The sequence below is a fragment of the Panthera uncia genome (assembly GCF_023721935.1).
Source record: "Panthera uncia isolate 11264 chromosome A1 unlocalized genomic scaffold, Puncia_PCG_1.0 HiC_scaffold_17, whole genome shotgun sequence".
NCBI classification, from domain to species: domain Eukaryota; kingdom Metazoa; phylum Chordata; class Mammalia; order Carnivora; family Felidae; genus Panthera; species Panthera uncia.
Genome location: NW_026057577.1, coordinates 36,015,115 through 36,042,203, shown reverse-complemented (window position 1 = coordinate 36,042,203; position 27,089 = coordinate 36,015,115). Strand labels below are relative to the sequence as shown.

The following is a 27,089-nucleotide window of genomic DNA, read 5'->3' as shown; positions in this document are numbered from 1 at the left end:
AAATAAATAAATAAATAATATATATATATATATATAGTCAAGTACTTATTTAATAAAAATAATTCATAAAAATCTTTAAAAAATAGTCATATTCTCTCCTCACTTAGCTTTGGGAATAGATAAGAAAGAGAATGGCTGACTTCTGGATTTCCAGGTTTGTGAGAGCCTCTCGAGGTTGAGAAAAGACCAAGTGATTGGAGCCTCACTGTAAAGATAAAGGAAGATTATTCAACCCTCCAGTGGTACTTGCCAAGAGATACAGAAGTCTGGATCTGCAATGAGGCTGCAAGGTATTTTTACACTTTGAATATCCATTTCCAGATTACACAAAGGATTTCTCAAGTGACCTTGAGTAAGCCATTTTGGTAAATTTCTATGTTACTTAAATGAACCATCTCTATGGAGAGAAGTGATGAGGCTTGTTAATTTACATTTGTAAAGACACTTTGAAATCTCTGGATGAAATAACTTCTATAGAGAGACACAGAGAGTGAGGTAATATGCTGGGTCAAACTCTACCCTTTTGTAGAAGCAGACAGGAGTAGGAAGACTTCAGGACACTTAAGGGGAGCCTCTGGCACATTATTTTTCAAATTAATCTTCTAAGAAAACACTCTCCTTTCAGTACATTGAGTGTTTTAATCACTTGTATAAGTTATTACTCTAGCAATCATTTCTTTTAACGTTTTTCTCCTAAAGTCCCAACTCTGTATAAAGGGAATATTTAGAGGGATTTGCCTGTGAGGTTTTCCCTCTACAACACTTACTTTAGTTTGTTAATTTTTACCCTACATCAGTGGCATTCAGTTCCTAAGCATGACAGTCTCTGCTGCTGAGCTGATTGGGACCCAAATGAGGTCATTTCATCAATTCTAGACAGATGTTTACAAGTTACAGTCAGAGATTAGAATAAGCTCAGGAAGGAGAAAAGAGAATTTCAAAGAAAGCTGCCAGTCTATGAGTTAATTATATCCATTTATAAGAACGGTATTAATAGTTACTTAAGAAATAATTCCAATAGAATAGAACATTTTCTCAGGATAATGATCTCTTTCAGCAAGGCAAACACAGGCTCAAAGATAAGACATTAATTGTAAAACTGTCAAGGCAACAGCTGTAAAAAAGCTTAAAAAAAAAAGGCAACCACCTTTTCCAACATGCTACACCGATTATATACTTGTGATCTTTGCCCAAATGACCATATAGCTCTCTTTATGTTTTTCTTGACCTTATAATTGTGTTTTCTTTGGGAGGGAGGTTGGCATTAATTAATTTTATTACTTGCTCTCAGGAGTAGGAAGGATTTTTTTTTTTTTTTTGCCTTACTGCACCTTGCTCTCCCTGAAAACTGAGTTCCTTGGCCCTTTTGATGGGTTCAGACAAAATTCTTGTCCTTGGAACTGCTCCTTGAAGAGGCTGCAGGTCTTGACGTTCTTTTTTCTGTTCATCATATCTCTTTGAGATTTTGTTTAACTCCTTCACCTTTGAAATCTCATTTCATCAGAAGATAGTTGGTCACCTTCTAGCTGCCAAGAGGCCACACATAACAGAGTTCTTTCCAGGTCACATCCTACACATTGTCAGCCATCACCCACCAGCTCATTACTGGGTGCATCCTAGACTATATCCATGATTCTGGTTGTGTGAATACTGCTTATGGAGCCACAGGAGAGGTTGCACATAGCCAGCCTTAGGGTTCGGGACTTCTTCTTGTCTCCTCATACGTGGACTGTGGGAATGGAGTGGGGCCAATCTACTGGGTGCCCTAGGTCATATTTCTCCCTTGTGTGCCAAAGTTTTTCTCGGCTTTTGAACTAGTTATCTTAACAGATGCCTATCACTTCATGCTGGCTGGGAAGATGGAATGCAAAGTCCCTAGGGACTGATTTGTAAACTCCTGTCCCACCCTCCAATTCATCACCTGGCAGTACAGTATTGAACATTATGACATGTTAGAAAACAACTGAACTACTAAATTCCTGTGGGCAATGCATCCTAAACAGAGACTGAGATACTATAAAGAAAATGTTTGGTATTTCAAGATAAGTGACTTTTTGATGACTGCAGGGTTTTCTCCAGCTTTTGACAGGACACCTAATTTGTTCTGTTTGATTGGCAAAGAACTTGATTATCTTGACTTAAAAGAAAGCAACTCAGGGTGTCACCACTATCACCTATTCAGCCAACATCAAGTATTTATTGAGCACCCACTGAGTGCAAAGCATGTTACAGGAGAATAAAAGCTAAGAAAATACAGCCTTCTCTGCAAGGGAAGGCATTCTTTAAAGGATGAACTAAAACAAATGGGAATACCCAATTTTCAGTCACTAATCTGAGCACAGTGCAAACACACAGGTTTGGGGCATATAGAGAGGGCTAGTTACAAGGTCTGCATCTTTGTATCCAACTACTGGTTCTGTAAGTTGTCTCCAAATCCCCTGCATTTAGAAATGACATCAAAATCCTGCAGGGACTATAGAAAATGAAATAAAATATACAATTTGTTTGAAAGAGCATCTCAATTTGATACTCATCAGGCAGCATCTATGCTCATGTCTAATCTGCTGACCCATTGGCTATTCCCATGATGATTGCTTAGTACCTACTTCAAAGTTTCGCCCAAGGTTTTCAGATAGGGGTGTGGCATGGTAAAAGAGTGGGGCTTTGAGACAGAGACTTGGATTTGAGTCCAGCTTCCCCACTGACTTAGAGCCATATCTCTGTAGGTTAATGACTAAATCTTATTTCCATTTCCTCTTCTCTAAAATGGGTATAATAGCACAAAATTCATATAATTGTGCAGGCGAAATAAGATCAGGTATAAGTAGGCTTATAGCAGTACAAAGTCTAAAAAGTAGTAAGTATTAAAGAAACAGGAGTATTTTTCTTATTTCCCTCCTTTTGAATGGAAGTCTGTGTGTCAGTGAATGAAGAACACAGGGACTTGTAGCAGCAATTGTGATCACTGTTTCCTTTGAAATTTGTTCACATTGCACGTAAGGTCTATTTTAGTTTCATGGCAACCGTATACAACCATGAGTTACCTCTTGTGCTGCTTAATGTTTTAATCACACTGCCCACTAGTTATACACTAAACAATACCTATTGTCTCCTCAGTTGAATGAAAAATCCTTGTGTACAAGGGCCGTTAGCATCTTCTATAAATGTACTTTTAGGGTATATTTCAAGTGTTCCCTCTATATTTTTCTAATGACTAAAATGTAAATAACATGATAAATACCTATGATCAAACCAGGATACCTCTCCACTCATTTATAATTTGTTTTTTGTTTTTGTTTGTTTGTTTGTTTTTGAGGGCGGGAACTACCGTGCCCAGGTATACACTGAAGGTTTGGTGTCCGTAGGACACTGTCTTCACAGAGCAGTTACTCCCATATCATTGGCTTTTATGTTTCGATCTTACTCATTTTAGCATTCCAGGATGTACCATTGTATGTTCTTGCACATAGAATATATTCTGTGTACATTTGATGCACCAGTGACTAGTCTTGGTATAAATGTTGGTGAAATTGAAACATGGGAGTATAACTCATGAATTAAGAAGGATGGACCTATAGTTAGGGGGGAAATATGGTTATAGATTATCTAAGCAGCTGCAGGCAATCTAGGTCGCACAGAGCTCTTCCAGCTTGGTGGGGCTGAGAGATGATGCTGTGTCGTCCAGGTGAAGTCAGTCCCAAACAGCACACCACTCACTGAGACAAGCCAACTCCCAAGAGCCTAATAAAAAACTGTGCCTAAACCTTTGCCGACTTACTCCGTGTTAAAAGAAAAGAAATGGTTGTCTGAAATTACTTTAGCCTTTGCAAGGTTGAAACCAACATGTTTGTGCTAGCTGTTCACTAGCTATAGGAGTCCTCAATTAAATAGGTCCTACCTTGCAGCTAAAAAGCAATTAGTCTCACAATTCATGAACACTTATCTTACAGTTCTATGAAATTCTGGCTCTATTGTGAGTGGTGGTGGCAGGAGCGTTTTAGAATAAAAACGATTCCTTGAATTTGATTGTTCAATATTGTGCTTTGGGGACTATCAGGGGAAATGATACACACATCCCTGCCCTCTAAGAACTTACGATTTGGTAGGGATGCAGATACATGTATAAATAACTCAAATATAGAGTGAAGAATGAAATACAAAATTAGTAATCATGACTTACCCATTACCTACAAAAGGCAGCATTTTTGCCACACTATCCTCCTTGCATATTCTGATTTATCACTACTCCCCACTCAAAAGGATTATTAATAACTTAGTTTAAGATATTAATAACCACCTTTTCAGGTTCTGAGGGAAGATGTTGATGACACTTATTATCCCAAGCCTCTACTGTACTTTATATATATATATATATATATATATATATATATAATCTCACTGATGGCTCATATTCATCATATGCAATAGTATGAAAATCCTAAAATTTCTTTTAAATAAGGAATTTCCTCTAGCAACATGATCAATGGCCCCCAAACTGCCACTTACAATCCCTAGACCTTTTAGGACTTCTTGTTGCTTTCGAAGTGTTGTTGCAAAGCACTCCTCTCCATCCAGCCTGGGGGGGAAGTAAGGCAGACAGATTATCACTATTAAAAGACTCCTGGGGGATTTTCTGGGTGTCTCAGCTGGTAGTCTTCCCTGGTCTTGTCCTTCCTGATGCAGCACAGGAAATAATAAACTTGTGGACGCAAATTTATTCTATGTTCCTATAAGCTAACCTTGGGATGAATCTGTTTGCAGGACCCCAAACAGGTTCACCTCAAAGAGATGTTCTAACAGCCTTTCTCTCAGGACTAGACTTTGCAATCTCCTTGATTTATTTGTTTTGTTTTGTTTTCAAAAAGAGACCTACAGCAGTCAATTGTTTTGGCTGAGGTCACAGCGTTTAGAATAATTGAAGAGTTTCTTTGGTTTTACACTGCAAACGATAGGAATAGAGTGTAGAATGTGATGTTTGTATTCCTGCAAAGAGCCATCATTGTACTTTTTTTTTTCAAATGATGCTGTTACCTCTTCCCATAGGTGATTTCTGATCAGTGAAGAATAGAGTTGGAATTTTAAAAAGGAGGAATCTAGATCTTAAATGCCCCGGGTTCAAACCCAGGTAATAGCAACATAATGGTCACAGTCATATTTTATCCAATGGAGGCTTAAAAGCATCCCAGTAAAATTTGTGGGAACAAAAAATGGATGCAATATGAGCCTGGCATTTACAGTATTAATATCTCGCAGGATAATTATATATGATCCAGCAACCTACTTTTAGAGATCCAATTCTGCCAGTAAATATCTGGATGACCTTACCAAGTCATTTAATTTTTCCAAATCCCCATTTTATCATCTGTACAAGAGTGAGCCATTCTTTAAGGTTTTCATTTGCTCAAAATCCTATGGATTAAGATTTCCTCTTTGCCGAATGTTTGTAGTTTTATATGCCCACCAATTGTCTGAAGCAAAATCAAGTGATTATAGGATTAAAATCACTTTGAGCCCCAGGAACTACATTTTTTCCAAATTCAGAGGCAATTTGGCCTCTTCTCTCAATTATCAGAAATTAGTTGGGGTGAGAGTTAATACCCTCAAATAGAAAGAAGAAGGTATTCTGGTTGCGTTGCCAGCTTAGTCTCAATCTCCAGGGAAGTGTTTTCCAGATAATATGGTGGAATATGCTTTTGCCAACCAGATTGGTTTTCTCCAGAGACCTACACAGGCCTCAGATACACCGGTCAGTAGACAATGGGTTGTGACCCTAGAGATGCCTATAATCAGCTTCCTACTTCTTCCTCAAGTCCCAAATGGGAATTAATGTGATGGAGATTTAGTAGAAACATAGCAGACAACAATCCTTTTTTTTTAATTCCTGAAAAAAAAAGAAAACCCAGGACTTTTATATTTAAAAAAACTCTTTTGTAAAGTTCCAAATATAAAACAAACTTCCAGGTTTCATTAGCATTGGATTTGGTCTTGGTGTACGTATTATTTTCCCTTCGAGAGGCATTTAATCTCTCTGGGTCAAGTACTTTCAAATAGCTGCTATCTCAATTTGTAATAAAAGACACTTTTTTCAGTAGAAGAAAAAGCCTGTTATAAATCCCTCTCCTGTCAACAGGCATAACATCTTTTAAAAACTACAGAAAGGGGTATCCGGTTGGCTCAGTTGGTTAAGCGTCTGACTTCAGTTAAGGTCATGATCTCACAGTTAGTGAGTCTGAGCCCTGCATTGGGCTTTGTGCTGACAGCTCAGAGCCTGGATCCTGCTTCGAATTCTGCATCTCCCTCTCTCTCTGCCCCTCCCAAGCTCACACCTTGTCTCTGTCTCTCTCTCTCAAAAATAAACATTTTTTAAAAATTAATAAAATTAAAAAAATTAAAAACTATGGAGAGCTGCCCAAATGGTCTTTTTTTAAAAAAACAAAAAAAAATGAAAAAAAGCTGATTCTATTTTTTTTTGAGGGGAGAAGGGGAGGGGCATACGGAAAGGGAGAGAGAATCTTAAGCAGACCCTACGCCCAGCACAGAGCCTGATGCAGGGCTCTATCTCATGACCATGATATCATGACCTGAGCTGAAATCAGGAGTAGGACACTTAACTGGCTGAACCACCCAGGTGCCCCTAGTTCTGTTATTTTGTATAGTCACAGGTTTGCACTTTTGAACGGGGGGTGGGGTCCAAGGAATTAAATTATACAAAGTTGTTCCCTACTTTTGAAGAAGGAACTACATTTAATAAATAGGCAATCAGCTTGATGACCAAACTTGTATAAAGCACCTGCTTTGTGCTAGTCATAATTCTAGACCTCACAAAGATACAAGAACACATGAAGTATCATAGTCCCTGATACGGGGTTCATTACACTACTCTCACTATTTTCACAGATGTTTGAGGATTACCATAAAAAAATGTGTAGTGATACCCAAATCCCAATATTATGTGGCTAGAAGAGGAGTGATACATAGGATATCTGTCTATAATATATAATTATACATTATATAAATATGTGACACTGGTAGATCTGGATGTACCTGTAAGTAGTGGGATAGGAGGAGAAAACATGCTGGCTTAGGGATAAAGATGACAATGAAAAGGTGTTTGGTGTGGCACACGGCAAGATGACCATGGATCTTCAAGCATACAATATCTGGCATGTAGCTGGTGATCCCTTGCCAAAGGATACATCTAAATTATAACACTTTACCCTTTTCATTAAGAGAACTAGAAATGGTAGGTCTGGCTTGAAACAGTAGTTCACAGAAATGACCTGTTGGGTTCCTATTGGTTATTGGCAAAATTAATTCCTAATATTAGAGACATTGCCTCATAGTGAGGAAGGAAAAGGTGGAGGTGGATGGGGGTAGAAGAAAACCAAGACAACACAAGGCGAGAAAAAGAAGCTGCTTAGGCCGTGACAGCCATGCTGTAACCCCTGAGTTAGGGATAGAGATGGATGAAACTTCTCTGATTCTCATCCTCTGTTCCGAAACTTGCCTAATGTAGTATCATGTAGTTGCATGTTTTTTCCAGCAAAATCTTCCAGTAAGGTTTTTTGACATGAGCCTCCTTATTGCCCTGAAATCCAAAGAATTCTGTGGATTGATTCTTTGTTATGTGGTTGAACTACACTGAGAAAGCTGAGAAAATCTCACCAGTGAGGCTGTAGGTGTCATTGTCACCCTAGCCTATATTAATCAAAGGGGAATACTTTGGCTCTTTGACTTTTTCTAGGGAAGTGACATTCCAATTTAGTATCCACCTACTTTGAGTTTTCACAAAAAGCATTAAGACCACCTGTCCAAAGTTTGTACTTAGAGAAAACGGACACACTGAATATTAATAATGACAGGTTAAAATATTTATAGATTTTCTGAAAAGGCAGTAAAGAAAAAATCAAGATTCACTTGGATTTATCTTTTGGCAGCCCTCCCCATAGTGCTTTTTGGTAGATATTGTTTATGCAAACTTTTGTTCACCCAAACAAGTGAATGCTTGGATTTAAAAAGATGATAAATGGGGTGGTGGTCTCTCACACATTTTAAAAATAAATGAATGACCACATTTTTCTAAAGAAAGACCTCTTTTTTGCTTAAATTATTCAATGTACAAAAAGTTACATACCTTCTACTTTTAGGAATAGATTTACTCATGCACTATATTGATAATCACAAACCACAAGCTGTCAGTGGCATGCCTGTACATGTAAATCGTATCTGCACATGCCACCTGGCATAGAAATTCTTAAAGTTTCCTCCAGCTAGAAGTTGACTGAATTAATAATGGTCAGGAAACTCTTGGAGAAAAACCAAATGTTTAGGGATTGGAGAAGATGTTTAAAATGTCACATTTTATGGCTGTCTCACTGAAAATGGATCACCGTGCCCAGTCTATCTATAAAACAATGCTGAAAGTGTTGTCTTTTGCTTCTGCTACTTGAAAATCAACTACTCAGTTATATGCAAATAATAACAATAATAACCTTTTATTTAGCATTTTCCCAGGCTCTCAGCGATGTAATAAATATGTCCTATTTCATAATGCTCACCATAAGCCCATGATGTTGGTGATATTATACAAGTCAAGAAACTAAGGAAGAGAGAGATTATCTAATTTGCCCAATGTCATGCAGTAGTCATCGGTGGAGCCTGGGTGTAAAGCCTTCCAGGTGGTTGGGCTCCAGAACTCCCTTTTCAACAGCATCCTTTACTAACTGACCACATACATTGGTTTAAATACAGATTTTTTTAGTTTGTCACTCAAAACTCTTCAAGCCTTACCTAATTACCCTTCCAGATTTATCTCTTGTATTTTAAGACTTCTCCACACAGATGTCAGACTCTGGCCAGATTAGGACTGGCCATTTCCCCAGACATCCTGAACTTTCTTATTCCATTACTTTACTGATGGTATTTCCTTGAGTTAAAGTGCGGTCACTTATTAAGGGCAGAGGGAGAATTGTAACCATTTTAAAACATATACAGATATATAATAATTATAAAGGCTAACAATGATTGATCAATCATTTACTATTTGTCAAGAACTGCGTTTAATCCATTTTACACAAACATATAACGAATTCACTTATATGTAATAATACGTCTGAATTGCTACCTTGATGTTAGAAGAGGAAGCCAGGCCTTAGGGAAGTTAAAGCATCTTATCCAAATCAACCCAACTAATAAGCAGCAGAACTCCAAGACTGTCTGACTCTAATGAGCAAGCTTGTAACCAAGCAATCTAGGCTGTATCTATTCCAAATTCTAATTTGCATTATAGTTGTTTGAGAGTAAGTTTTATATCTCCCTACTAAACTGCATGCCTCTTGGAACAAAGGCTAGATTTTGCATCTCCAACCCCTCCCCTGCCCCCAAATACACGCACACACATGCACACACACACACAGAATTCTGAGCACAATAAGTAATAAGTGGAGGGAAAGTAAGGAAGTGAATTAAGTAAAGGCAAAGAATTCCAAATAAAAGTGGCAACTTTGTGACTCCTGGACTATTGAATCCCTGGGAGAAATATGCCTCCTGTGCCCCTTGAAGCATCACATATGTTAACTGGGCATTATTTTTGCCCCTAGGTCCCCTGACATGGACCAGAATACTGCAGAAAGCGCCAGTGTGCAGTGGATCCTCTTCATAAGGCCCTGCCAGAAATATCCCCAGGTTCAAGCAATTCACAACCGCTCACCTTGCTGTGAATGCTGTGCAAAGTTGTAGTTTGTGAACATATGGGAACCAGCCGTTAATTCAGGCTTCTCAGAGATTACAAAGCCTGCAGAGACTGTAAAATCAGGTAAAATTTTTGAAAGGAGCACGTTTCCTGGGCAGTTTTTGTATTCCCAGTTAGATTCCCAGCAGTCTGAGAAATAGGTATGTAAATTAAAGAAAGTTATTTAAAAATTCCAGGGCCAGAAGATATTAATAAATCTGATTTTGGTTCTAAAATGGGCAAAGACTCAAGTCAGCAAAATTTGAGACCACTTCTAATTTTATCTGACCCATTTGGTTACACGCTGCTTCTTGTGACAATATCAGTGCCCCCGGTATTCTCGAGAACTAGCAAGGTGTACGGAAAGAATGCCGGACTCAAAGTCAAGAGACCTGGATTCAAGGTCAGGTCAGACTGTCCCTTAAAAGCAGAACAAGCTGGTCCCTTGAGCCTCATTTTCATATGTAAATTGGACATGGCCTGACTATTGACTTGGTATTGTTAATACAAAAACCCACATGAAATACTTTGCAATATATAGGGTCTACAACATAAAATGCATTAATCAATGGAGGGAGGCAAAAATTATAGCTAACATAAAGACCATATGTGATACATATTTTCTATTTGATTATAAGCAAGAATAGAGTTTTTCTCTCTACCTCCTTTTCTTCCTACCTCTATTCACTTAACTGACCTTTACTGAGTGCCTAATATGTGCCAGACATTTTATCAGGTGCTGGGAATACAGTGGCAAACTCATCAGATAAGATACCTTCAGGGGAGCAGGCAATCAAAGAATGTGCAAATATATAAATGAATAATTTCTGAGGATGAGAAGCACTATGGAGATAATGATTACAAAAGAACTTTTTGAGGAGGAGACACATAGTCTGCAATCCGAATGATCACAAAGAGTCTCTGGCACAGAAGAAAAAGAAAAAGTGAGAGGAATATTCCAGGAAGAGAGAATAACAACTGCAAATCCCTAAGACTGAATTATCTTGGCATGTTTAAGCTACGGAATCAAGGCCCCTGCAGTAGTAGTATAATGAATGAAGAAGAGGGTTTACCAGGCAAGTTGGACAGGTAATACGTGTAGGAAGGGCCTTGGAGAGTGTGGCAAAGAATTAGATTTTATTCTAAATTCACTGAGAAGCCATTAGATAGTTTTAAGCAGGACATTGACTTAATCTGATTTGCATGGTGGAGATCTTTGATAAGATCAAGTAAAGAGGTAGAGTCTGTTAACATTGTAACACTGAGTGTTTTTGTTCATAGAGGCAGCCAATATTTGGCTTTAAAAAGATTCTTCCACTGTGGAGGTTGATCAACATCTCAGTCTCAACATGCTGTAATTGAGATTTCTTTCCAGTAGGATTTCTCTCCATTTCTTCCCTCTTTCAGAAATGGTCATTAAATGCTTCCATCTTTGGAACAAAAACCATGAATGCATCTTCGACTCATCTAATCCATCAGCAAAGCCAGAGGCTATTCCTCACCTTCTTCATTGGAAGTACCATGGCCCAAGTCACACTCGGCTCTGCCCAGATGACTGCAATGGCCTCCTAGCTGATCTCCCTGCTTTCGACCTTGTCTTTCTGCAGGCTATTTTCAATACAGCTGTCAGAAAGAGTCTGATGATATTATTTCTCTGTCCAAAACCTTCCATTTGCTCTCTCATCTCAGAGTCAAAATCAAGGTCCTCACAATGTCATGTAAGACTTGACCCCATGTAGCCTACTTGCTTCTCTGTCGGCCTTTCATGCCAAGTTCCTGTTGACTCAGCTTCAGCCACACTGGCCTTCTTGCTGCTCCTTGAACACTTATGCCTCCTCTACCTCAGGTCTTGGCTCTTCCTGGCCCTTCTGCATAAAATGCATTCTATAGATATCCATGAGCCTTTCTCATTTGCCTGTTTCAGGATTTTACTGAAATTCCATCTTCTCAATAAGGCCATCCTCAGTCCCACTCTCTAAAATGGCACCACTGTCCCCAACACTCCCTTTTTCCCTTCTTGGCTTTATGCTTTTCCATAGTACTTACCCACATCTACCATACCATAGATTTCAGTTATTTATCTGGGCCAAACTAGAATATACTACTCCAAACTAGAATATAAGGTCTGTAAGAGCAAGATTGTTGGTCTGTTTATTCATTGCTGTGTTCCCAATACCACATAACAGGAGCTCAATAAATATTTATTAATCAAATGAAGAACCTGAAATTCACAAGCCTCCTCCACAGGTCAGTGTCACTGAGCATGGAAATCACCCAGGCACCATTCTCCAGACCAAAGCTGGAACCCTGGGTGGACTGGGGGAGGTGCAGTGGGCAAAAAAGATGGCAGGAAAATTAGAGAAGTGTTAGGAAGGCCTGAGAGAGAAGGCACTGTTGGATGCCCATTTACCACAACACTGACTTGGTAAAGAAATAGACGTGTTCTACAGCATCTTCCAGACTTTATGATCTTTGTAAGTAAGATTGGTTTGTTTTCATTGGTTTGTAATGTACTATATATAAATAACCCTATGAAGGAGGTAATAACATTAATCACAATGATGATAATGCTAGAATTTATTGAAGACTGTTGCAGTTACTACTACTAACTATTCCACAAGTAGCTTAAAACTACCATTTATCATATTCATAGATTCTGTAAGTTAATTCAAATGGCATAGTGGGAAAGGTTTTGTGTGCTTCATGATGGCTGGAGCCTCAGCTAAGAAGACTTGATTGCTGGCAACTGAAATCAAGTGAAGGTGTCTTTATTCATACAACTGGCAGCCAATGCTGGCTATTGGCTGGGACCTCAACTGGAGCTTTTGACCATGCACCTACTTGTGGTCTAACCATGTGCCTGGACTTCTCAGGGTGATCAGGCTTTTTCCATGGTAACTCAGTGCTCCAAGAGGGAGTATCCCAGCATACAACGCAGACGGTGCAGTGCCTTTCGTGACCTGGCCTTGGAAGTCACAAAATATCATTTCCACCATATTCTGCAGCCAAAGCAATCACAAGCCACAGAGAGGACATAAACCTCACCTCCTGATATCAGAGAAGCTGGGAGATACTGTTGCGGTCACCTTTGGAAACTCACAGAAACTATGATAAGCATTTTACATAATTACCTAATTTAATTATCATAGTATCCCAGTTAGATAGTCAGCATTATTTCAAATTTAGTGTAAAAGAAAACTGAACTGTAGAACGTTCAATGATTTGCTCAAGATCATATTGCTGACATCTGGTGTTGCTGAGAGCCAGGTATATGTATAACTAACTCCAGAGTTCATGCTCTTCCTAATATATCTTCCCCATGGCCAGAGGAGGCTCAATAAACAAAGTGATATGAGGTTGGGAGAATAATGCAGAAATCAAAGTGAGAGAAAAGGAGTAGTAATTAGGAAAACAAAAAGAAAATCAGTAGGCAGTAGGGCATTATGATGGTACCTGGTCAATGTACAATTATCATTTAGTGATTTCATTTGTTTTATTTCACAGGATACGGAGATAGCATAGACAATAGCCTACATACAATTCCTCCTAAGTTAACACAAACCAAATATTTAAAACTTTAATTAAAAAATCAAACACCATCAAAGTTCCATACTATCCATTTTATTCCATTACATTTTAAACATTTTGAAGTAAGAATTTGATTGTTTGAATGTTCTCAATATTTTGCTCTTTAAATGAATGTTTAGTGGATGTAACTCAATGCCAAATTTGGCTTGGTTTTGTCTTAATGACTTCTGCAAAATAGCTACCATTTATTCATTGAGCAAATGGAATATTCTGATGATTTTTTAATGCTACCTAGAATTACATACAGTCAGTGTCTTTTCAGTAATGCACTCTTGGGCATAAACTTCCAGATCCTGCTGTATATTGAAGAATTCACATTAAATTACTCTTCTCTGTGAACATAATGGTAGATAATGGAGGAGTCAAACAGCTGAAGACCATCTCTCTGCCCAAATGTCACCTGATGTCTGAGATACATCAGCCTCATAATTTCATTCCCCTGCAGACTTCAGTGGCTTCCCCCATTGTCCTTGCGATGAAGAACAGGATACTCAGCATGACCATAAAGCCTTTCAGGATCTGAACCCTGCATGGTTCTCAACCCTACCTGATGTCCCACTTCCTCGTTGCCCCTGTCTTCCAGACATTCTGTATTTCTTTACTGTCTTTGAGCAGGTCAGTCTTGCTCTCCCCTTAGGACTTTCGCAGATGGTAGTTCCCTGACCTGGAATATTCTTATATCCTCCCTGTATCTGGCCAACCCCTAGACAGTAAGTCTCACAGTAACCAGCACTTGCTTAAGGACATCTTCCCAAATCTCCCTGACCAGGTCACACCCTCCATCCCTTCATATATACTCTTAAAGTCCTTCCTTCAAGGTATCCATCTCAGCATGACTTCACATTTATTAGTTTGATTCTCTGATTAATTTGTATCTCCCACAGTAGACTCTAAGCTCCTCAAGGATAAAGATTGTGTGCATATTTGCTCTGCAATCCCCAGCCTCCAGCACAGTGCCAGGCCCATTACTCAGTAATTACTTATTAAATAAGTAAATGGATAAATAAATGTTAAAATGAATAAAAAATTATAATTCAGGTTTTTGAGGGTCTCAATCAGCTTTTTTAAAAGAATAATCATTATTGTCTTCCCATATCCAAAGTTTTCTAATCTTACTACCTCCATAGTTCACAATTAGATGACAGGCCAAAACGATATTAATAATGCATAATTCACACACAATTTTCAGATTTTAAGGAGTTTCACATTAAATACTACAATTTATTTGATCTACCAATAAAGAATATAAGGCTCAAAATGCTACATAGTTGATAAGACAAAAAGTTAGAATTCTAATCATGCCACGAAGACTCCTGGCAGAGGTGAGAAAAAAGGAAGGTGAGAAGCTGGAAATTGGGTCCACTTCTGAAGACTCATTGGGAAAGATATCTAAAAATAGATGTATTTCTTCAACTTCAAACAAAACACAGACTTAATTTATTAAAGGGGTCATTTTGTTAAAGTTGAGATAGATTGGGATATATATATATATCTATATATATCTATATATATATAGATATATATATATCTATATATCTATATATATATATAGCCAGAGAGTATATCGGATAGGGAAGTAGAAAAGTAGAAAAGAAGCCTGTTAGTTCAATTCCACACCTTAGACAGAAACTCTCACCAGTTTCTCCTTTATGTATCTGTTTTGTGCTTATTCCTTCTATTGTACAAACAACCAACTTAACATAGATTCTGCTAGTCTTGACTGGCCTGTACAATGCCACTGGCTCTCAATGTTTTTTGTGTATACTCTTAATCTGACAACTAAAATAGAAATTGGTAGGAACCAATTTATTTAAGCACAACCCAGTGCCCCACACTCAAGGGTCTTATACATCATTTGACTCAACCACCTCTTACACAGACTTCATTGGACACCAGTCAATCCCAAAAGAGTGGACTAAGAAGCCGAGTACAGATTTACACTGTTGAGTTAGAAAGACAAAAAATGAAGTCCTAAGTCCGCGAAGGATCAGGAGTCGTGGAAACTCTCTATGCTTTGCCTTGGGTACCTTAAAATACTATATACCATAAATGCATCAACCTTCACAATGATAAAAGGGCTGATTCAAATTATCTCAATCCTTGACTTTGAGTTAACGTTATCCAGGACTTCTTCTGTTAGCTCTAGCCTCCTGTTGGAAGCAAAAATAAATCCTGTCTAGAGGAATACCATCTTAGAGCTCACTTTACCCTGATATTTCAAATACAGTGTCTGGAACTCAATTAAAAACAAAACAAAACAAAACAAAACCAAGCCCAAGAAGGAATAAGACAAAGGGATCACAAAGAGAAGAAAAAACAAAAACAAAAACAGACAACATTAACAAACTCATATGGGATCCAAATAATAGTTGGTTGGCGAAGGTGCTGACCTAAGTAACTCTAGAAATGGATGGAGTCTGTTAAGACCCAAAGCAAAGTAAACTGTACATAAGTACCTTTCTCTAGTTGGTAAAGCTATGTCCCACAGAGTACAGGTTAACAATTTTGAATTTGCTACACATGCATACTGGAATTGAACAGTTAAGTAAGTGGATGGCAGATAGCAGGAACAGGTTTCTCTCTGTTGGAGAGGGAGTTTACAGATAAGCAAGGGGAGGAAGCTAGAATGATCCATGTAATAATGGATTAGAGCTGGAGTCATCAAAATGAACTCCTATTTAGCTTAATATAATGACAGATGATTATGCTATCTGTATCATACTTACATATATCCTGTATAATATTTTTAGGTATATATACATACATAGTTAGTATACACATATGATAATGTGTGTTCTTGCTCTGTCAGATGCAAGAGACTAGAAGTAATGTCACCTGAGTAGCAAGAGGTACACTGAACACCCACTTTTTGATTTTTAATACCATTATCCAATACAAGAAACCAGTCTTCCTCATAGAAATGGTTGAATAATTCCTGAGATTGGAATAAGAAATATTCAAAATAAGCCCAGAGTAACTTGTAGTACCAGAAAATAATGAAGTGCTTAAAGACACACATGCGAGCACATGCGCGCACACACACACACACACACACACACACACACACAAATAAAAAACCCATAAAGCTGTTGGTATGTCAAAGGAACACAGATGACAAATGAAAGAGTTGCCAAGAGTCAAAGCTGGAAGAACTTGAACAAAAAGTAAATAAAGTATAATGCAAAGTTGAATTATAACTTTGTATAAAATATAAAATAAATGTTCACAACATTAGTAAATGACTGAATAAAGAAATAAATGAGAAAGAAGAGGCAAATCTCTGATGCAGAAGAATTCCAAATAATTTCTGTAGATATTCTCACTTTGAGGAGGAACATAGTGTGAACCATGTATAGAGACTTCTTTTCTTGTTTGTTTGTTTGTTTAATTTCCTTACATGTTTATTTCTGAGAGAGAGAGAGAGAGAGAGAGAGAAAGAGATAGAATGAGCAGGGAAGGGGCAGGGAGAGAGGGGGATAGAGGATTTGAAATGGGCTCTGTGCTGATAGCAGAGAGCCCAATGCAGGGCTTGAACCCACAAACTGTGAGACCATGACTCAACCAAAGTCAGATATTTAAGCAACTGACCCACCAGGGTGCCCCAATAGTGACTTCTTTTCAAAGAATACAGCGTGGAAAGGGTGGGGAGGGAAGGTGCAACTTTATGATAGAGAAACCTGACAACCACAAAATCAGCTAAATGATCAAGGTCAAGATCAGAATGATAAGTCATGTTGATAGTGTGTACTATTGATATGACATGACAAAAGCCCACAGTTCTGACCTAATCATTAGAAAAACATCAGCCAACAGGAGCCTAAGGAAAGGAGATGACTAAATGTAATCTGGAATCCTAGAACAGAATACGGATATTAAGTAAAAAGTACAGGAATCTGAATAAATTATGAACTTCAGTTAATAATAATGTATCAATATTGGTCCATTAATAAATATGGGCTATATAAAATTATTATAATGTCTGGTGAGATTTAATATACATGTAGAATTAAAATATGTGACAATAGTTTGTATTATTTATTCAATAATAATAATGATAATGATGATATTGTATTTTGTTGAAAGGCTTATCATTTTCTACAAAAAGTCACCTACTAAGAACTGTATTATTTTCCAAACAAGACTAACATGATCCCATCAGTAAAGTAGAATGTTGGTACATGGTCCCTAAATAGGTAAGAAGTTTCTGGTCTCAGAATTCCAAGTAATGCATCTTGCTTTAACATTTTTTCATATTTACAATAGCAAGCTTGTAAAACATAAAACATTTAAAAAATGTGTTCCCTTTAAAAAAAAACCTCTTTAGATTACCAGCTCTTCTTCTGAATTTATCAATTTCAACTTACCAACAACCTTTAGAGAAAGTAGGTGTGATGGGATACAGCTGTGTACTCTTTCTCCCAAAACACAATGAAAATCTTAAATTCTCAACTGCAACATGGTTGCCATGTCGTATCATAGAATTGGCACCAGTTAAATGAAGCAAGACAGTGAAATGAGATTCTTTTCACGTTTCATAGAACACAGGGATTTGTGGGGGCTTTTCGTGGGGGGTAAATACTGAATGTAATATTTCAATCATACCCCAAAGAACATGAGTTAATATTTCATAGCTACTTAATCCACTCATTCAGAAATGGTAATGCAAATGTTCAAATATTTATGCTTCATAGGCAAAACTTTGTGCCCTGAATTATTGTATTGTGCTCTCTTATGCCACTGACTTTTGATTCATTTTGGATCAGGTAACCAGAAAATCACTGTATTCAACAGGGGAGCACTAGTGATAAAGTCTTTATAATAATCTTTTCATTTTTATTCACACACAACCGTATTTGCCTCCTTGAATAAAATTAAAACATCCACCAAAGCCAGTGATTAAGGAAAGGATTCGTGTAAAAAGTAGTGTGCCTTTAATTGACCTGATTGCAATTTCCAATCTACTTCAAGTGTAAAATTCAAAGGCTCTCATGAAAAGAGTGCTTCCACTGAAATATCCTGTTATTCCCAGACATGAGTCCCTTTAATATAATCTTTCCACCTCAGCCATAATGAAAGTTGTATGTCAGGTTTTCAGTCCCATCCTTTAATGCCCCTGAAGTGTTGTGAGAACGTGAGTGAGGTCAGAGAGGAACTGCATTATTTGGAATGCTTTTTACTCATTTAGTGCCCTTCCTTCCACTATCACTATCCCCAGGCTATCAAAGCAGAAAATCATGTCCAGACAAAAGCTTAGCCCCTTCAGAGTGAATTTCAGAGTTAAGAGGACCTCAGGCACCCTGTGTGACTTGACAGAAGAATTTGTCCTCTTGAACCCTGTATTAACTTCAAAGTGTGGAGGATAAGGTATAGGAGCAGAGCTCATCACTTCCCACTTGCAATGCCTGTACCCCCACCCAATTCTGTTTTTCAGAGTTACGTTTCCTTTTCTATCTCCTCACTAGCCTAAACAATCTAGCGACATCAAAGGACATTTTAAAGCCATATACTGTCATCAAGTACCCCTTGACATGAGGCACTGAGAAGGACCCATCACCTCTCTGGTATCCTTTCCAATAATGCATAACCTCAATCTAATCATAAGAAAATATCAGATAAACACAAACTGAGACACATTAGACAAAATAACTGGCCCGTACTCTTTAAAAGTGTCAAGGTTCTGAAAGACAAGGACAGACAGAGGTGCTGTCACAGACTGGAGGAGACTACAGAGACACGACCAAAGGCAGTGTCGCAATCTGGACTGGATCTTAGAATAAAAAAAAAAAAAAAAAAAAAAAAAGGACATTAGAGGAAACTGGTGAAATGCTAATAAGTCCTGTATATCAGCTAATTGTGCTGTGTTGTACTAAGGTTAGTTAATGTCTTAGTTTTGGCACATGTTCTATGATTACATAAAATATTAACATAAAGAAAGGCCAAGTGAAGGGACTGAGACATTGTATTTTTTAAAACTATTTTATTAGATTTAAATTATCTCAAAATTTAAAAATTAACTGAAAAAAAAGACAAAGAAAAAAAAGCCACCATATTATAAGAAGAGAAGGAGAGAAGATGTGAAGGAGGGAGAAAAGAAAGAAGGAGGAAAGAAGGAAGGAAAGATGGAAGGAATGGAGGCAGAAAGGAAAGGAGGAAGAATCTAATTTAAAGAGATATTCAGGAAATTTTAAAAATGCTGACTAATTCCTCAGTGGATGTGAGTCATTCATTTGAAACCTTTCCAACGCACACAGAGTCAGAAGGTGGCATAATACGTTGGTTAATAACATGGACTTTGAGACAAGATTTAGCTTAGTTTAAGGCCCGACTTTATCACTTATTAGTTCGGTCTCTAATGACACATAATCCTCTGAAACTAAATTTTCTCATACATAAAATAGAGATGTGAATAGTATCAACTTCATAGGTCTGTTATGAAGATAAAATGGAGTCATACACATAAAGCTCTTAGCACATGTCTGGCATATAGAAAGCATTTCATAAATGGAAGCCATTAATATTAGCACAGAAACTGACACTAAAAATTAATAATTCACCCATTCCATTCAGCCTTATCCAAATCTTGTCCATTCTCCAGGCACCAATGGAACCTCAATGCCTTCATAAACCCATGATAAGTTCTCCAACCCATTCTGTACGTGATGTATGTTTGTGTAGTTTTTCTTCATTATCATTTTGTGTGGGTGGTCATGGCCCATCAATCAGCTATATGATCCTTGATGGTAAAGACCACCTCGTTTCTTCTGAGATTTTCCTTGGCATCAATGTTGAGCACACAGTAGGCATTCAAAAAGAGAAGGTAGTTTATGATTATGGTATTTTTGAATGTTTGTAGGGGAATCTGGTACCATCATGGATTTAATCACTGGGAGTTTACAGGCCTGTCAAAACAGGTGTTGAAGAGGTAAACATTTTCTTAAAAGCCATTTAAAAATGAAATAAAAGTCTTTCAGAATCTTCTTCACTCCAAATGCAAACTGAATTAGATTCTTCACTACTGTCTCTAGGGTTTATGTCATGTGTTTTTGTCTTGTAAAGAAGGCACTTTCAAATAAAGTCTCTCAGGGACTTCCACAGACACATTTATTTGGCTGAAATCCATTCTCCCAGGAAATTTACCCAAAAATTCTGAATAACTTCCACATTGAGATACCATGACCACAGACAACATCAGGAAGAGAAAGATCATTTCTTTTAATAATTCCCTTATATAGCATTACGGTTTCTTAAGTGCTTTTAAGTGTATTTTTTTCATTGATTCTCATAAAAACTCTGAGAAGCTATCTAGAAGCTATTATTAACCCCAGTTTTCAGATAAGACAACTGAGGCACAGGCTTGCCAAAAATCGTACAATTAGTAAGTTGCAATTTTAGATCTCTCGTCTCATTCAATAAGCATTTAGTGAGCATCTCCCTTGGGCTTCCCTGCACTGTGTGTTTTCTCCACCTCACATGCCTGCTTCTATCACAGTTTTGTGCTTGTTATGGATTACAATCATCAACTTAATTGTCTGAATCCTCCCCTGGACTACAAGCTCCTTGCAGGCAAGCATCTGTCTTGTCCTAGGTATTCCTAATACCCAGCACCAAGAAGACACTCAGTAAAACACTTGTAGAATAGATGAATGGAGACAACTCAATAAATGGTCCTTAAGGGTGTGCCAAAAGAGCTCAAATTACTTGTTTTGGATGAATGCAAGTTGTATCCTCGCTTTTCCAGATCTTAGTGTCTTATAACCCAATTCTTCTCAACAGAGAGAATGGCTGTTAGGAGACTAACACACTGCACTCTTGGGAAGGAGAAAAGCCTATCCCTGAGAAGAGTCAATAAGACTAAATGCTCATTAGAGAAGCATGAAATGAAGTCTGGTTACTATCACACTCTCCATTAAAAGCCGTTTATCTAAACAAGTTTCAATCCTGACTATGTCACACTTCTTAGGCAACTCTCACTTCTTCTGAAGAAAATGAGAGAAGCAACAACTTTTGACTTGAAGTTATCAAACTAAAGGGGATTAATGCTCCTAAATGAAAGTGATGGAGGCTTATTGACTCTCAGGGTGACGAAATACTGAAATAAATTCCTAAGAGATTGAAAAGTCAGCTCCTGAAAATCTTCAAGAAGGCAATCGAAATTTATGTGACATATTTGCCTCCCTGAGTCTTTTTCAGCCAGAGCATCCAGGTCCTAGTTCTTGTTTCCTACATTCTACATCAGCATTATTGCTCCTCCCTTCTTCATTGCAACATCTCCTTCTTTCAATCCATAGCTATTTGGTTGCACAAGTCCCACCTTCAGAATCAGAACCATGAAATGTTTGCAGAACTTGCGGTTTTTCAGAAAGTTGGCAGAGAGTTTGTCCTCCATAGTGATGGCATCAATTTCCCCATGTGGGAAATATGCCAGTCGCTAGTAACAGTATCTGATGCTAAGCAACCGGACTGGTTCCAGGAGGCTGTGTGGTGTCTGAAAAGAGTACCAAACAGGAATTTGAAGACACAGTTCTGGCCTTCACTCTTAAAAACACTTCAATGTGACCTTGGATAAATCACTCAGTTTCTCTGATGCTCTATTTTACTTTGTCATCTCTGAAGTGAGCATGGGCCCTTCTAGACCTGGGTGCTAAGTTGTGCTGTGCTGTGCTACTGACAATTTTTCCTGGGGGTGGAGCAGAGTGGGGGTGTATGATTAGGAACTCTTGATAACCATAAAGTGTTTTCTTCCAGACTAATTAACAGTGTAGACTGTTTTTTGTTGGTTTTTTTTTTTTTCTCTTGTTCCAGAGAAACTGGAAAACAAATAGAAGAGGTTTAGGGGAGATAATCTGGGTCAACATAGAAGGAAATATGTATTAGTTAAAATCAAAGATCTAGGATCTTTGCTTAAAAAGCTTTATCCTTTATCAAAAGGATAAAGAATAAGAGAAGTAATTTGTAATCACTAAAAAAATAAAAGTCACCAAAGAAAAAAGATGCAAAGTAATTTATATTTAACCTACTCCAAATAAAAATAACCAACAGATAAGTTCACTGTTTGGACCATCTGTATCTGATAAGCATAAGTTTAAATCCTGGCACCATCTGCTCAACTGGAATTTAATACTGTATCAATCTGCCAAATCACAATTATGATAGCAAGGACAGCAGCCTCATGGCGTGTGATCTAAATAGTGACCATTCTTTAACAGGATGAGAAACGAGAGCCAAACCAACTTGGATAGAAATATTTTAGTGCTTTCTGTTCACCCTGATGAAAACCAAATAGAGGCATATAATTGGCAGAGCCGCAAGCAGCCAGACTTTCAGAGTAGGAGAAACATTCTGGGAAGGGGCTCAGAACACCCAAGGACCTAGCACCGAAGAGAAGGAACAATGAAGCTAGAGAATCTAAGTGGAGATTTAATAGAATTTCTGTCCTTCTAGGGCTAGTCACTTGTGCCTAACCACCTGACCTACTGTCATCGGTTAGTCATGGGGCATTTTTCAGTGGGGAGCAGGCAAGCCATTAAAACATACTCCAGTCCTGAGGTAGTCATTGCCAAGATGATAAATCCTTAAATTTTGAGTCTTTTAAAATCATCTCGTCCAAAGCCTTTACTTTACAAATGAGGAAAATAAAGCCTGCAGGGTTAAACAACTTTCCCAGGTCACCACCAAGCTGGTAGCCGAACAGATCTTTCTTCTGGACCACTGCTAGTCCCATGATGCCTCCCCCAGAGTCCCAGCAGCTAAAGGCATTTACATAGATCTTCCTTACTGAATAAAACCTTTAGGGAAGGCTCACATTGATGCCGTCCTAAATTTCTCCACCTGTCTTACTATGCTAGAAGCATGTTTCTCTACAACAGTATCTTTCATAATATTTAGCTCTACTTCACAAAATATGAGTTATTCATATTTTGTATTATCTCTATATCACTATGGGAGAGTTATGTCCATAATTTTTAAGTAAGTGTAATTAATAGCACAATCTCTATCATACTTTATTCTTGACATACTAAACCAACCACTAGTTTCATATAACTCCCAGGAGCCATCCTTTCGAAGATCTGTGCCTTTGCACACGCTGTTCCTTCTGCCTGAATGGCCCTCCCCCTTTCCAGACCGCCACCAGCCCAACTCCCGCTCATCTTCAAAGACCCATCTCAAATGTTGCCTCTTCTTCAGCTTTCCCTGACTTCGTCCAAAAGGCAGAATTGCTTTCTCCCTCTGCATTTTATTTGTTCCTCAGATACAACACTTCCTAATTATCTAATAAGCACTTCTATTTGTGTTTGTGCCTCTACTAGAGTATTAGCAGCTCATGGGCAGAGACAAGGTTTTGTGTGTCTTCAGCATCGAACGGTGCCTCGCATGCAAGAGGACCTAGGTAAATGATTTGGTATCTAATGATGCCGATACTATAACAGTCATTGCCAAGATCTACACCATTTTTCTTGTTCTATGTTCCAGGCATTGACATATAAGGAATATAAGGAATATATAAGGAATATAAGGAATATATAAGGAATATAATTCCTTATATTGACATATAAGGAATAAGGAATATTATAGTATAATTTTCTATCTAAAAAGCTTAAAAACCTCTCATTTAAATAATAATAATAATAATAATAATAATAGTAACATGAAAAACTAGTATTAACTGAGGGTTTACCATGATCCAGACACTTCATTAAGCACTTTATATTTATAATTTCATTTAACCTTCTCAGCAACTCCATGAAATAGTTACTGCCATCATTTCCATTTTATAGATTAGGAAACTGAATCACCAAAAGTTTAGGTAATTTGTGTGCACAATATCAAACAAGAAATAAGTGGTAGAGTTTGACCCAGTCAGACTGATTGCGCAGCTCCTATTCTAGTTAAATACAGACTATGGAAATCTAGAGCTCAGTAAATTCATGGAAGCTTCTGGTGCTAATGAGGAGATAGAGGATTTTAACTTAGCCTCTCTTCCCTAGGGACAAGGCAGCTACACGCTGAGAAAGGTACTAGAACCTTCAAAGAATGGGAAAACATGTGACTTATACCAACCTAAAGGAACAAATTGTTAATAGGTTGAGATCACTTAATTGGTAGACTAAGCTTTGTTCATAAAACCAAGATTTTTGCCCTTGCAAAATGATCCCCTCTAAAAGCATAGATTGAGAAAATTTTATTCCATCAGCTGGCTGTGCTTGTGTGCTTTCATGAGTTAGCTTTAGTGAGGCTAGTGAGGCTAGTGTATATATTTCCTGGCAATCATTTTTTTATTGCTCATTGGACAGCTTTTAGCTTTCATCCAAAGAGACAGGGATGTATTTCTGTTTTCATTAGGAGAGAGAGGAAAAGGTTGAGGTCCCTTGAGGGAGAGACTGGTTTCTGGCCCATCCTAGTAACTTATTTTTTGTCATAGTAACTGTTGTCCGTGGAAAAGGAAGGGACTGTGATGAGTATGGTTTACGTATGTATTAACGTTCTCACTACAGTGCATTACAGTTTGCCAAGTGTTCTCCTGTAGACATCATCTTCTTTGAGCCATACAACAACTTGATGAGGGTGGATTTGTTCCCATTGTTTACAGGGAGCCTGACTCAGTTTGCCCAGTGGCTTGTCTTGGCTCAAAAAGCTTTTAAATAACAAAATTGGTGTTTGCAACTCTAGTCTGATTCCAAGTCTCGGATCTTCTACTAAACCAGGCACTATGTTCATTGGTCTTTCTGGTTTGAGTGAAGTTGCTTAAAAACTGGCTCAGCATGGGGCACCTGGGTGGTTCAGTTTGTTAAGCATCTGACTCTTAATATCGGCCCAGGTCATGATCTCCCAGTCAGCAGCAGTGAGATTGAGCCCCATGTCAGGATCTACGCTAAGCGTTGAGCCTCCTTGGGATTCTCTCTGTCTCTGTCTCTGTCCTTCCTCTGCACACATGTGCACCAGCTCTCTCTTCCTCTCTTTCTCTCAAAATAAATAAACTTAAAAAAAAATGGCTCAGCAGGTCACCCAATTAACTTGTGATCTCCAGGATAGAGAAGAAATACAAGGGAAATATGAGTGATTCAACCAAGACAGACTGAATTAAAAAATTAATGTGTGAAGCTTTTATATATTACATTTCTCACAAGAGAGTTAAAATCTGAACTTTCTTTTGTGGAATGAGGCTGGTGAGCACCAGTTTTAGAGATAAATGGCCAGAGTCCCTATCAAATAGGGAGGTTTGAAGAATTCATCTTGACTTGAATTGGAACATCCAAAGGCAACATCAAAAGCAAAAAATAACTCATTTCCTTCCCATTGCTGAGACTTGGCTGCTGATATGGCACCTGTTTGGCATCAGATGACTAGGGAATGTAAATGCTTCTGTACAAAAGCAAAATATAATAATTGAAGATTAGATTCTTTGCAACAGATCATCTCCTACTGTTTATTTTAATTTTATTTATTATTTTTACCTAAGCAGAAACTATTATAATTGTGTTTCAAACCTTGGAGACTTTTGTCTAATAAATACTATGTGGTCCTATGTGTAAAATAGATACTGTAGACATTAAAGGGGGGTACTTATTAGTGTGTTTTAATTCTTCCTCATCCCCCCCACCCCCCAGCACTGACTGCCAAAACTGGAGAGGATTTATCACTACCAGATAAAACTGGCCAGCACAATTCAAACACCTGGGCAATTTTGCCTTATCTTCCTAGGTAAGCTGGGTTCTTTTATGTTCATTATCTGTACTGTTTATGGAAGATCTAAAGTGTAAAACAAGAAAAACCTGGTTTTAACAATGAATTCCATTTAATGTACAAATAATGTAATAGTACAGTCCTTTTCGGACAGGACTATGATGGACAGCAGGGGAAGCCATTATCACTAAACTCTTTGTGTTTTTTTTTTTTCAATAAAATAAAAAAAAAGGGGGATGGGATGGGATGGGAAAAGAAAAAAGACCTCTGAGTAGGGCTGACATGCAAACTTCACGTATCTTTTCTTTCTTCCTTGTCTCTTTTCCCGGCTTAGGAAGGAAGCTCTGATAGATTAGACTCCCTGTAGGTTGTAAAACTCAGATGGAAACAGAGTCGACCCTGATGGTATCAAGCCCTCACAATGTAGATTTCAACATAATAAAGTAATGAATTTTAAATGATAGAATCAGAATTTCTTCGGGGATGGAAGGGAAATGATAAAGATCACAGCCTGCACCTCCACCTATGCCTACAAGAACAAAAAAAAATTTTTTTTCAACTTTAACTTTCACAACTGACATCACTTTCTTTTATTTAACCATTGATATGGTTTCCTTTATGAGCCTGGAGGCTCACTCAAGCTGGAAATATGGCAGATAGCTACAAAGCACTTATCAAATTCTAGAAGACACAATTCTACAATGAATGGAAAACACCTGCTCTGCCTGAAATAGCTTCCATGTTTCTAATCGTGCATTAAAAAAGTAACTACAAAATCTCAGGGTCTACTGATGAATCTGTACAGAATGTTACTGAGCAACTTGATGTTTAACTTGAGGTTATTTTTTTTTAATGTTTATTTACTTTTGAGAGAGAGACAGACAGAGTGTAAGCAGGGGAAGGGCAGAAAGAGAGAGGGAGACACAGAATCCGAAGCAGGCTCCCCACTCTGAGCTGTCAGCCCACAGCCCAACTCGGGCCTGGAACTCACTAGCCTTGAGATCATGACCTGAGGGTCGGAAGTTTCACGGAATGAGCTACTGAGGTGCTCCTAACTTGAGGTTAAAATGGAACCCTCTAAAGCTTCATT

At 38.0% G+C, this 27,089-nt stretch overlaps 1 protein-coding gene and 1 long non-coding RNA gene across 3 annotated transcripts in view; one reads left to right on the top strand and one right to left on the bottom strand.

Annotated features, from left to right (window-relative positions):
• The window catches only part of KCTD16 (potassium channel tetramerization domain containing 16), a 269,895-nt gene that overhangs the window by 211,575 nt on the left and 31,231 nt on the right, over positions 1-27,089 (bottom strand). The window lies entirely within an intron of this gene.
• LOC125934916 (uncharacterized) lies at positions 30-27,045 on the top strand. Its single transcript, XR_007461573.1, has 3 exons — positions 30-290; positions 9,600-9,814; positions 25,924-27,045. It is a non-coding gene; the product is annotated as an uncharacterized LOC125934916 (long non-coding RNA).